General features: G+C 39.1%; 1 long non-coding RNA gene across 2 annotated transcripts in view; it reads right to left on the reverse strand.

The window, feature by feature from the left end:
- Positions 1-13,295, reverse strand: part of LOC140600207 (uncharacterized) — a 263,881-nt gene that overhangs the window by 68,621 nt on the left and 181,965 nt on the right. For both annotated transcript variants that reach the window (XR_012003425.1, XR_012003423.1), the window contains exon 3: positions 10,697-10,806. This is a non-coding gene — a long non-coding RNA (uncharacterized lncRNA). The remainder of the gene's footprint in view (positions 1-10,696; positions 10,807-13,295) is intronic.

The raw sequence follows: 13,295 nt of genomic DNA on the forward strand, positions 1-13,295 counted from the left end.
ATATATAACTGATACATGGCTCAAGCCCATCTTACAGTGGGCCCAATGGGTTCCCAAACTCACCTTGTGGTTATTTTTTCATTTCCAGAATATACAGTTAGAATAGATACACTCCACAACTGGCAGAGACCTCACAGTCGTCCTCCGACACATGGAATATTAAGATAGAAAAGACCAAGTGGAAGCCACTAGAACTGTCTCTACCTACAAAAACAGTAAACCAAAAGCACCAATTCTCGGAGGAATTGTAGAGATTGATGCTGCTTGGAAGGACTTACAAGACACAGAGGTTGTGAGGATGCCTGGGTGGCTCAGTCGACTGAACATCTGCCTTCAGCTCAGGTCATGATCCCAGGTCCTGGAATCAGGCCCCCCATCAGGCTCCTTATTCAGCAGGGAGCCTGCTTCTCCCTCTCCGTCTGTCTGCTGCTCTCCCTGCTTATGGTCTCTCTCTGTCTCTTTGTTAAATAAATTTTAAAAATCTTCAAAAAAAAAAGATGCAGGGTTGGGATCCAACCAAAATGAAAATGGACTGCCATAAACTTAATACATGATGGCACCAATTGTAGTTGCTTTTCCAGATGCGGTTTTGTTGCTGGAGCAAATCAACACATCTCTGGCACACAGCTATTGATCTGGTAAATGCTTTTATTTTTGTACCTATTTTGTAACAACCATCAGAAGCAGGTGGCTTTTATCTGGGAAGGCAGCAATACACCCTCTCTGTCTTACCTCAGGAGTCTATCAGCTCTAGAGCTATATGTCACAATCTAGTCTGCAAGGACCTTAATTGCCCTTTTCCATAAGACATCACACTAGTCATTACTTTGATGATTTTATGCTTATTGGACATGGTGAGCAGAAAGTAGCAACTATTTTAGACACATTGATAAGACATTTGTGAGCCAGAGAGTGGGAGATAAATTCCACAGAAATTCAAGGACCTGCCACTTTGGTGAAAGTTCTAGAGGTCCAATTATCTAAGATATGAAGAGATTTCTCATCTAAGGTGAAAGGCAAATTGCTGCACTTGGTTCTTGTTACCATTAAGAGGCACTATGCCTGCTGGTCTTCTTGGAATTTTTGAGGCAACATATCTCTCATTTGGACATGCTGCTTTGACCCATTTGCTGAGTGACCTGAAAAGCTGCCTGTTCTGAGTGAATCCCAGAATAAGAGTAGGCTCTGCAACAGGTCAAGCTGCTATGCAAGCTGTTCTGCTAATTGGGCCATATGACTCAGAAGATATGATAGTACTTGAAGTAATAGTGTCACATAGGAATGCTGTTGCAGCCTTTAGTAGGCCCCTATCCTACAGATGAATCACAGGACAGACCCTAAGAATTTTTTAGCAAAGCCATGCTTTCTCTTTTTGAGAAACAATTATTGGCTTTGTTACTGGGACTTAGTAAAGACTAAATGCTTGACCATGAGTTGCCAAGTTACCATATGACCTGAGATGCTCAATATGAACTGGGTATCATCTGATACAGCACTGCATCATCAAATGAAGTTGTATGTATGAGACTGAATTTAAGCAAGCCCTGGAGGCACAAGTCAATTGCATGAGGAAGTAGCCCAGATTCCATGCCCCCTACTCCTGCTACATTTCCTCCTTTCTCTCAACCACACTAATGGCTTCATGGTGAGCTCCCTAGGATGAGCTGACAGAAGAAAGTACTTGAAATTGGTTTACAGATAATTCTTCATGATATGCAAGCACCATCTGAAAGTGGACAGCTGTAGCAATACAGCCCCACTTAGGGACAGCCTTGAAAATACCATGTTGAAGAGAAATCCTTCCTGTGCACAGGACTTTGGACAGGGCATATATAGTTTTCATTTTGCCTGGATTGATAAATGGCCTAACATATGGGTCTATATCAACTGAGATATGGGCTGGGGTTAAGTATTTGGCTAGATGGTCAGGGACTTGGAAAGAACACATTGGAAAATTGGTGACAAGGAAATCTGGGGAAGAGATATGTACGTAAACCTCTCCAAAAGGACACGGAATATGAAAATACTTGTGTTCCATATGAATGCTCACCAAAGAAAGATTTAAATAATCAGGTGAATAGGATGACATCTTCTGTGGATGTCAGTCAGCCTTCTTCAGTCACTTCTGTTATTGCCGATTGGGTTCATGAACAAATAGCCATGGAATCAGGATGGAGGTTATGCTTGCTCAGCAACATGAACTTTCATACTTTCAACATGGACTTATGTGGATAAAGCCACTGCTGTATGCCCAATCGGCCAATAGCAGAGACTAACAAGGAGATCCCAAAATGGCATTTCCTGGGGGATTAGCCAGTCACTTGACTGTTAATTACATTGGTCTGCTTCCATCATGGACTGGATAGCATTTTGTCCTTATTGCATATGGATTTGCCTTTTCTTCTTGTCTTCTTGCAATGCTTCTGCCAAAGCTACTATTTGTGAACTGACCAAATATTTTATCAAAAACATGGTATTCTACACAGTATCACTTCTGATCAAGGAACTCACTTTATTACAAATGAAGTTAGGCAATAGGTCCATGCTCATGGGATTCACTGGGCCCACCATGTTACTCATCATTTTGAAGCAAGTGATAAAGTAGAACGGTGTAATCACCTTTCGAAGGTTCACTTATGATACCATGTAGGTGGCAACACTTTGTGGGGCTACAGCAAGGTCCTCCAGATTGCAATAAATGCTCTAAATCAATATCCGTTATATTGCTATTTCTTCCATAGGAAAGTTCACAAGTCTAGGAATCAAGGAGGTAGAAAGTGAAGTTGCTGTTTTCATTATTACCCATAATGATCTTCTAGTACAATTTTTGTTTCTCATTCCCACAACTTTAGGCTCTGCTGCTCCAGAAGTCTTAGTTCCAAAGGGAGAAATGTTTCTACCAGGAGATGCAACAATGATTCCAATGAACTGGAAGTTGAAACTTTGGGGTCCTAAGGCCCCTGAATCAACAAGCAAACAAGGGGTTTACTAGATAGCTATGGGAATGATCTTGACCATCAAGAGGAAATTGAGTTGCCATCACATTGAGTATTTCTGGAATGTTGGAGATCTTCTAGGGCAACTTTCAGTGTATCAATATTTTGTGATTATTAACTCAATGGAAAACTACAACAACCTCCACAATTCAGGTAGGACTGCCAATGGCCCAGACCCTTCAGGAAAAACATTTGGAAGCGGACAAAGGAATGTGACCAACTGCAGAAAAAGGACTGTAATCATCATGAGTACTTTTTCTTTATTTAGATATGTATATGGGTGTGTGTGTGTGTGTGTGTGTATTGAGCAAATATTTTTGTTTTCCTCCTTCTCTTTCATCTCCTTATCTAAGATATACTATGTGTAATTAACATCATATCTCAATATTTCAGCTATAGTATATCAAAGAGTGATGTATGAATTAGCAGGAAAATAAAGATCACTCGACACAAAAAGGATTTTCATTCTCCTTTGGTGAAAGGATTAACACAGGGGTTGGTAAACTATGGCCCAAGGGCTGGCCATCTGCTTTTGTAAATAATGTTTAGTTGGAATACAGCTACATTCATTCAGTTACCATATTGTCAATGGCTACTTTCATGCTACCATGTTAGCACTGAGTAGTTGCAATAGAAACCATGTGGCCTGCAAAACCTAAAATATTTACTGTTTGACCCTTTAAGAAAGAGTTTTCTGACCTCTGGGTTAGCATGTTATTGGTTTTATGAGGATAGTTGTATTATGTTAGGCAGAAGCATGACTTTGTTACTACCTTTATTTGGAGATTAAATATGGAGGAGATAAGTATGGGTGCCAAGTTTACAAAGGTTGGATTGTGGTGGCTTTGTAAGGTGTCATCTTGGCCAGGTTGAGTTACATTTCTCAGAATTCCCTTTCTTATGTTTCCAGTTAGGCTGGACCACAAGAGAGATTCTCCTGGGCAATTTGGAGAGTACATGTAAAGCAATAGCTCACTTTTTTGTAGTTTACATGCATTGTCTGCTGGCTCTCCTTGGTGTGGGACAGTGGCCAAGGTTGAAACTGCTCCATCTTCTCCTGGATCCTTTTTCAGCTTCTCTTTCATTCAGAGGAGTACTATATGTCTTCACTCCTGTTGTGATATTCACTATTGATTGCTAATGTGTACTCAGTGTGTGTGTGTGTGTGTGTGTGCATGTGCTTGTGCATGTGCATGTTTGCCTGCATCCGTATGTGTATATTTAGCTCTGTGACAAAAAGCCAAGGCTTTGGATGACAGAGGTCAGAAGCAGGAACTGACATAGTTTTATGTGCCAGCTTGAGCTCTCCCCACTTTACATCCTGACTGCCTGCCCTAAGGACTTCAAGTTCCAGTATCAGATGCAACGACAACAACCTTAGAGACACTGTTTAGCCAAATCCTACAATTGTATCAGGTCAAATCTCTGAATAGATGGATCACCAACCCATTTTGTGCAGATATTTCATAGAGGAACAACCTTTCTGACTAAACCCTGACTGATATGCCCAATAATCATTTGTAGAAATGTTTAAAATATTCAAGTAGGTAGATTTATGTTTTGCTAGACTTCTGTTGTTAATTTTTTCCTTTTTTTAAGAAAGATTTTATTTTTAAGTAATCTCTACACCCAACGTGGGGCTCAAACTTACAACCCCAAGATCAAGAGCCACATGCTCTACTGACTGAGCTAGGCTGGCACCCCTTCTGTTGTTAATTTCTAAGTCTTATCACATCTTGTTCAATGAAAGTGCTTGTATGAGTACTGCCTTTTAAAGTTTGTGAAGGTTTTCTTTATGACCTAATACATGGTCAGTTTTAATAACTGCTTCCACATATGTTTCAGAACAATGTGTAGTCTCTGTTGAGTGCAAAGTTCTATATAACTCGTTACTATGCTATATAAATTCTGTATATTCTTAGTTAATTTTATCTATTTGATCTATTTCAAAGATAAGTGTGTTAATGTCTTCTAATATGATGGTAGCCCTGTCAATTTCTCTGTATTTCTAGTATCTGTGATTTATACATGTTTGAAACTATATTGTTAGTTGCATAAAAGTTCATGACTGGTATAACATCTTGGTGGAACATAGCTTTTATCAATTTGAAATATCTATTTTTCACTCTTTTTAATATTTTTATACCATCTTATTATCTGCCACTACTATTTAATTAGTAATTGAAATAATATGTAAAGTGCTCAGTGTCATGCCTAAACAGTAGTACACAGGCAATCAATGGTAGCTGCTGCTATTATTGTCATCATTATAATAATTATTCTGGGTCCCACTGCAGACAGGTTGTCTGATCTCTTTGGGGGACAAGAGGAAAAGAAAGGACTGAAGGACTCTAGGTTAAGAAAAAAAGCAACTGCCTCACAGGCGCTGCATAGTGATGCTTAAGGCTCCTTCTCCCCTGAAGAAGGTGATGGAAACTCCAGGGAAGAGAGGCCCCACACTTGGACAAATCACCAGAAAGCCTGCCAAGAGAAGTCTCCTAAGCAGCCAAGAGAAAATAATAGAAACAGATTTTCTTATTGGATTTTGGCCTTTCTGCTTTTGAGGCCCAGCTGAAACCAGGAATAGAAAAAAGCAAAACAGTCAGACCTAGGAGTAGACATATTGCTGTGGTTGGAAGGTCAGATTGATCTCTTCTGAGATCCCCTCATATTTTTGCACATACAGGCCTATAAAAGCAGTGCCCACAGCAGTGATCATTTTCCACCCTCAGTGGAATTCTTAACTCTGCCAAACTTGAATGTATTTAAGATTCTAGTCTCAATGCCTCATTCCCCACATCTTCATCTCTCAGGTCTGCCCTGCAGTTGGATCCATTTTTATTCTATTAGATGTCCTTGGTTTTTTTTTGTGTGTGTGTGTGATGTTCGCTTTCAATTGCTAATGTGCACTCAGTATGCATGTTTGCTAGCACATGTGTATGTTTGCCTCTGTGTGTGTGTGTGTGTGCACACACATGTATCTGTCTGTTTTGGGAGCCCCTAGGTCAGGGTAGCCTTGCCAACTGGATACTTGATTGCCTAAAAATCCCTTGACCCTAAATCCCTCCACCTGCTTGAAATTCTTCACTTCTTTACTTCTTTTTACCTTGCTGCCTGAAATACATAGAATCACAAAAGATTAATGCTTGAAGGTGCCTTAGAGATTAATTAGTTCAAACATCTCATTTCACTAAAGAGGGAAGTGGAATCCAGAGAGGTGAAATGACTTGCCCCAAATCACTCAACTAGGAGGAGGCAGCATGGAGTATCTCAAGATGGAAGAAAGTACATTCCCAGAGGTAGGAATGGATAAAACAGAGGTTGGAAGGCACATGGCCTCTGCTATTCTGGCCCTACTACTAACAACACAATATACTCTGAAGAGAAAAATTCCAACCACAATAGCAGGATGGCAACAACTACAATTCATCTGTACAGTGTTTAAAATCCTTCCATATACATTATCTCATGTAAGCTTACTCCATGAGAAGGAGCTATTATTCCTAGTGTAGTGAAGATAAAATTGGGGCCAAGAAAATAGGAAAAGGCGTGGAAAATAGAAAATGCATCCATGGAAGTGTGCTGGATATGCTGGTTGTCTGTCTGTCACTATCCCATTTCTAAGAGAGCCACAATTTTGTTCGGCTTTTTCCATTCCTCCCACATCAGGTGCCTTGGGGAAAATGACCACACTCCCAAGTTTTAGGGATGGCTTTGGTAGGCTAATGGATAACTCTATCTCCTTCACAGTGAATGATATAGGAATGGGCATGTGAGGCTATTTGGGCCATTTTATGGGATGAAAAGCTGTGTATACAGTGTAGTGTTCAGGAAAGCCTTTCTTTACTCTTCTGAAAGAGGATTGGAAGTTCTTCTCCTTTCCCACTGGAAAGGAATGAAGAATCACATAGTTCCAATTGCTACAGGACCATGAGGCAAGCCAGTTTCAGGATGAAGCTGACAGAGAAAGCAAGCTAGAGAAGTAGAAAGAATCTGAGTCTTTTAGGATCTCACTGAGTTGCTAGAGCAACCAACTCTGGAACTTACCTTACTTTTGGGCTTGTGGTTAAGTGAGCCAATATATCTCCTCTAGAGACTTGTTTGGAAGATTCTATTACTTCAGCATCCTACAGCAGGGACAAGGGGATGAACCTCATGGCTGGGAATAAATTCTGCGTACTTCTATAAAGAATGATTCTGCTGGTTTTTCTGCTACATTTAAACATCTCTCTCTTCAATAAATATAAAATACAATATGAAGAAGCTTGAAATATAAAATATTTTTCTTACAGATCCTTTAAATCCACCATTAGAGTAAACATTCCTATATGGCCTCTAAAGTGTGCCAGCTTTGAGCCAGACTATATTCAAATCCTGGCTCCCATGGCTTCCCAGCATGTGACCTTAGGTAATTTAATTGGCCTTTCTGTACAACAGTAACCTCAACTGCAACATTGGGTTAATGATAATGCCTACCTTACAGAGTTGTGGAGAAGATTAAATAAATTAATATATGGAGAGAGTTTAAAAGTGTGACTATAAAGGATCAAAACACTTAAATATTTTTATGGTGAAAAGCAGAAAGGATAATCCAGAGACCTAATTACTATCAATAGTATATACTACTAATAGTGCATACTAATGTGGTTCTGGTATATTTATTAATAATGTATTTCCTATAATGTGCCAAGTATCTGGGTAGGTATTTTACATGCGTTTTCTCTAACTCTGATAATAACTCTGAGGTAAGATTGATTTGCTTCATTTTCACAGAAGAAACTGGTGTTCACAGAGGCTAAGAGATGTGGCCAAAGTTTCATGGCCAGTGACTGCAGAGCCTGGATTTGAACCCAGGTGTAACTCCAGACCCCAGTCTCTTTCCCCTACCATGCAGCTTCCCAGAGCACCTCAGTCAATCATCCTTCTGGGGAGCAATGAATTTAGGTTTAGGAACAATCCCAAGAAAGAGCAGAGAAAGAAGCATGCAAACCAGAAAGTGAGGTACAAAAGAAATAGAAATGTTTGGAGATGGGAAAAGGCTCAGACACATACTAAAGCTACCCTCCAAATTCTGCCCTTTTCCAAATGACCAGAATTGCAGTCGAAGGTACTGTTTCTTTTGAACAATATTTCCCAAGTCTGAGAAGACAGGATGCACTAGGGATTCTTTTAGCTTTGCCATTTGGGAATGGAAAAGCAGGGAAGAAGTGAAGGGGATGGAATTAGAAATTCAAATGGTATCTGATGAAATCACTTTGGACTCCATAGTTATTAACCCCACGTTGGCTCATTCCTCTAAATCTTGAGCTCCCTCTCAAGTGTACTATACATTAAGTGCCAGAAATTATTGATCTCCCCTTTCATACAGCTGGTACATCTCCCTACCACTGAAATGCAAAGAAGCAATAAATGCTGAATAAGATGTTTCTTCTGGAAAGACCAATAGTGAACAAATTCTAAAGATGAGGCAGCCGTGGTAAGTATCTTTCTGAAAAATAGAGACCTGCTATAGGCAGACCTGCCCTAGAGGATCTGCTACGGAATCTTTTTTTTTTTATTAGAAGGATTTGCCCCAAGCACATTCACTCAAATAATAAAATGATAGTGATGTTTTAAAGAATTTAGAAAGGTCTCTAAACTCCTTTCTTGTTAGGATAGATTATTATAAAATGTTCCAGATAGTTTTTAGAGCTTGACATAAGTCCAAAGCAAATCTCTGCTTGTAAGGTCGTATTGGTAGAATGATTAAGAGTTATGTGGTATTCTTTGTAGAGAGGTGTTCATTTGATGAGGAATTGGGGAAAACTTTTTCATATGCGGCTCTTTGCAAGGACTTTAGTAAATTCTGGCTTCTGTCCTTGGTCAGAAGTTAACCACCTCTAGTTAAGATAATTAGCAGCATGTAAGACAATGCTTGAGGTTTAACTCAACAGAAGGTAGGAAGGGAAGGATGCAAGGGAGGCAGAGGCCAAGTCTCAGACTTAATTGCCAGAAGCAAAGTGAGTGTGGTTGATTCCTGAATAGGCCAAAGGCCAGACAGTAATCAGAATGATCCGATCTATAGAGATTTTGGTGTTGGTTCATTGTTCAGGTAATTCCTGGGATGGAAAGAGATGCCTAGCCCACAAAGCCCTCTTGATTTGCAATTTTTTATTTTTTTAAAGATTTATTTATTTGAGAGAGGGGGGAGGGGCAGAGAGAGAGGATCTTCAGATTCCCTGCTGAGTGTGGAGTCAGATTCAGGGCTTGATCTCAGGATCCATGAGTTCATGACCTGAGCTGAAACCAACAGTTGGATGCTTAACTGACTGAGCAACCCAGGCACCCCTGATTTGCAATTTTTAAAAGATAGGTCTGGTGAATAAGAACTTGGCTTACATTACTGCTAAAGTGAGTCACAGCACCTCATTCAGTAACTAGCCCTGGATGAATTCACAATGCAAAATCCCTAGAATACAGATGTGATCAAGTACGCCTGAGGATGGAATTTTTACATCAATGTCACAAGAACACGTGAATCTTCCCCCCCATAGATCTGAAACCACTTACTGGGTAAACATGATCAGAAGGAAAGCACACACTCAAAACATTCACAGGTTCTTCAACACTGATCCTGGACTTATACTAATTTATTGGGGCCCACAACATCAGTAGTGAGCCTTATGAGGGACAAGTTTAAATGGAATTTTGACCCAATGCAACTCATAGTTAGTCCTTTGGAACCTCAAACTCTTTTCCAATAGCTATTTCCCCATGACCTAAAGATAGAGACTGAATTGGACAGCTTCAGGAACTGGAAGCATCACACTGACTTCTTGACTCAGGGAATATGGACCATTATAACAGAGAGCCAAGTGTAAGTTCTTGGAATACTCCCTAATTAGCAAAACACAGAAAAGCAATATTACTGCATGACACCTATTATCACCTGGCAATATACTGTACAATTATTTGTGTATGGTCTTTTTCTCTCCCTAGAATGTAATTTCCTTGAGGGCAGATATTTTGCCTGTCCTGTTCACTGCTCTATCTTGAGTGGCTAGGACAATGACTGGCACATAATAGGTGCTCAGTTAATATTTATTGACAAGATGCATGACTAAATTCCTGAGAGAAATTTCAGAAGATAGTGCCATCATCAAAGATTTGAAAGATAGAGGTATGGTGATTCCCACCACATTTCTATTTAAGTAAACACGAATGGGTCTTGGAGTATAAAAGTGAACAATCAGAAACCTAATCATCTGGCATTTCAAACTGCAACTTTTGTTCCAAATGCAATGTTCTTACTGAAACAAATAAATGCTACTAACACCTGGAACACAGCTAATCATCTAGTAAGTGCTTTTATTTTTACCCCTAGTCCAGTATATATTAATACTTGAGATTGTTGATTTTACCAAAACAACAGGTTGATTTTACTTGGCAATGACAACAGTATAACTTCACTCCTACCTCAGCTATACAACTTTTTGTCACTGTACTATATTTGTTAAACCAAACCTTAACCATCTCATTATCCCACAGAACATCATTATGATTTGCTCTATTGATGACAGTATGCTTATAAGACCATGTATTAATTACTGTAGTATATTAAACTACCCCAAAATTTAGTGGCTTAAAACAAAAATAGATATTTATTTCTTACAATTTTTATGGATCAAAAATTCTAATGGGAAAGGATACAGAGGGCTTACCTCTACTGTGTTGAAGGGAGCCTCAGCTAGAAGACTCTAAGGCTGCACTTGGAATAATACAAAGGCTTCTTCATTCATGTGTCTAGCAATTGATACCAGCTGTTACCTAGCTAGGTTCCAAGGGCAAGTGTTGAGAGAGAAAGGGAGAGGGGCCAGGGAAAGAGAGAGAGAAAGAGAGAGACATAAGTTGCATCCTTTTTATAACTTAGTCTTAGAAGTCACATAGCATCACATAATAGTATTTCTTTGATTGGAAGCAAGCTCCCAGCCAGGTTAAAGAGGGGATGAAACATCACTCCCCTCTTAATGGGAACAGTGACAATCACATTGTAAGAAGAACATGTGGGATAAGATAAAGTGTGGATATATTTGGAAAATATAATCTGCATGGATTCAGAAGTAGCAGGTACTCTAGATACATATGCATGCCAAAAAGTGAGCAATGAAGCCTTTGAAATGCAGCGGTCTACTAGTGATCAAATGCAATTAATGAACCATGACTGGATCCTGGTTTGGTAAAAACAGCTATAAAACACTGCAGTCTCCATCCATAATTCCCAACTTGAATATAAAACGAATTTCCTGTTCTTTCACCGTTCTATGTTTATGGTGTTTAAATTCAAAATTTAGTTTATAGGTTGTAGAATATTGATATGAGGTCATATTGGACTAAAGAAGAAATAGGCAACACTCAGAAATCTGTATGCAGTGTCTAATGAAACTTTGGATTGTCCTCCTTCAGAGAAGAGGTGAGCATATTTTTGGTTATTACGAGGAAGAAATGCATTATATTTAGTAGGAATTTGTGTGTGTGTGTGTGTGTGTGTGTGTGTATCTAAGTATGGAAACAAGGGTGCATGTGGATATTGAATATTCAAAAGGGTGAGCAGTAGTACCTAATATTGTACAGGAAAATTAATTTCTTATTTGCAATAACCTGAGTACATTTCTGTTGCTTGTAACCACAAAACCCAACTGATAGACCTCCCCATGTCAGAGAGAGTAACAGCAACCACAGGATCGGAAGTAAATTCCATCATCCAGACCAACAGCTAGGAGAAAACCAGCAATAGCATTCAGTGATGAGGGAGGTTTTGCTACCAACTGAAGACACCAGGAAAACTGCACCATAACCTTATAAGGGTTAAATGAGTCAGCCTTTGAAAAGTACTTACAACAGTGGTTAGGTAGAAAGGACCATACAAGTGTTCAACAATAATAATTTAAATAGTGCTAGCAAGAGAAATTAAACAGCATATAACTTTGAGGGGATTTCCACAAGGAAAAAGAGGGAATTTGAGAGGTTAAATGCCCCATTCTGTGATGGTGGTTCAGAGCCAAAGATATTTTTGCTACCTTTGAAATGGTTATCCACCTTAGTCTGCCTAACATTATCTCTGCCTAGATGATTGAACTAACCTACTAATTGCTCCCCACAACTTCCACTCTCGACCTCCCAACTCATTCTTCATATTGCAACCAGGATGATTGAAATTGAAAGTCCAGTTATGTCATTCTCCAGATGAAAATCCTCCATTGTTTCTGCACTACTGATGCTTGCCAATGTCTCCATGTTTTTTCAATTCTCTAATTTTGTAAAGTTCTCTTCAAGTGATTGTGCTAAAAGAATAGCTAGCTCAAAACATTAAGCATATCTCTAGAGTGCTTACTATTCCTAGTGAAAAACAACATCAACAAAATTAATCTAACATCCATTGAATTATATATATGTGTGTGTGTGTGTGTGTGTGTGTGTGTGTGTGTGTGTGTATGTTAGTTACTATGCAATATGGGAGTTAAATATGATCAGTGTATGAATACATCAGTGTATCAGGATTCAGTCAGAGAAGCAGACCATCTTGAATATTATAGAAAAAAGGACCTAGTATAGCAATAAGACCTCTTATAATTAGAGGGAAATTTGGAGAAGTAAAGCCCAAAATACAGAGTTAGAGGATGAGAGAAAATGGCTAGCCAATCCTCCTGACATATTGGCATGATTGGACAAGTTACAGCCTGCTGGGGAATTTGAGAAGCCAGGCTCATCAGCTGCTGGAGTAGGTCTGTGAAGAGCTGGTGGAGAAATCTATTGCCTTTGCATTTGAGGCCAGGCCTGGGATTGCTGTCGGTAGGCAGTGCCAGCTGCTAGAAAGGAAAGCTAGACAGCTAGTGGGAAGAGCCAGGCTTATCTAGAGCACAGCACCTCTAACATCTCTCATTGCATACAACCACAACTTTCAGACATCATTGCTATTTAATTTCTGCCTTCTAAATCTTGTGAATATTTTTGGTTTGGACAGCTTTAATTAAACCATCCAGGGAAGGAAATTCTGGACATTCTAGCTTAGCCAGGTTGATACAGTACAAATTCATTATAATCAATAAACATTTAAATAAATTACTCATTTATATCTCTCTTAAACCATTTAACTAAATTACTAGGTTTTGCTTTCTCATTCTGTTGGTTCACAGATTCTTTAAGGAGGAAAATTTTTATTGTTTTCTCTCTGATTTTAAATATTCTTTCATCATCACCACAATCATACTAATACACATTTTCTTAGTCAACTTGAGCTACTATAAAAAATACCAAAGACCA

This window comes from Canis lupus, chromosome 11 (assembly GCF_048164855.1).
Source record: "Canis lupus baileyi chromosome 11, mCanLup2.hap1, whole genome shotgun sequence".
NCBI lineage: Eukaryota > Metazoa > Chordata > Mammalia > Carnivora > Canidae > Canis > Canis lupus.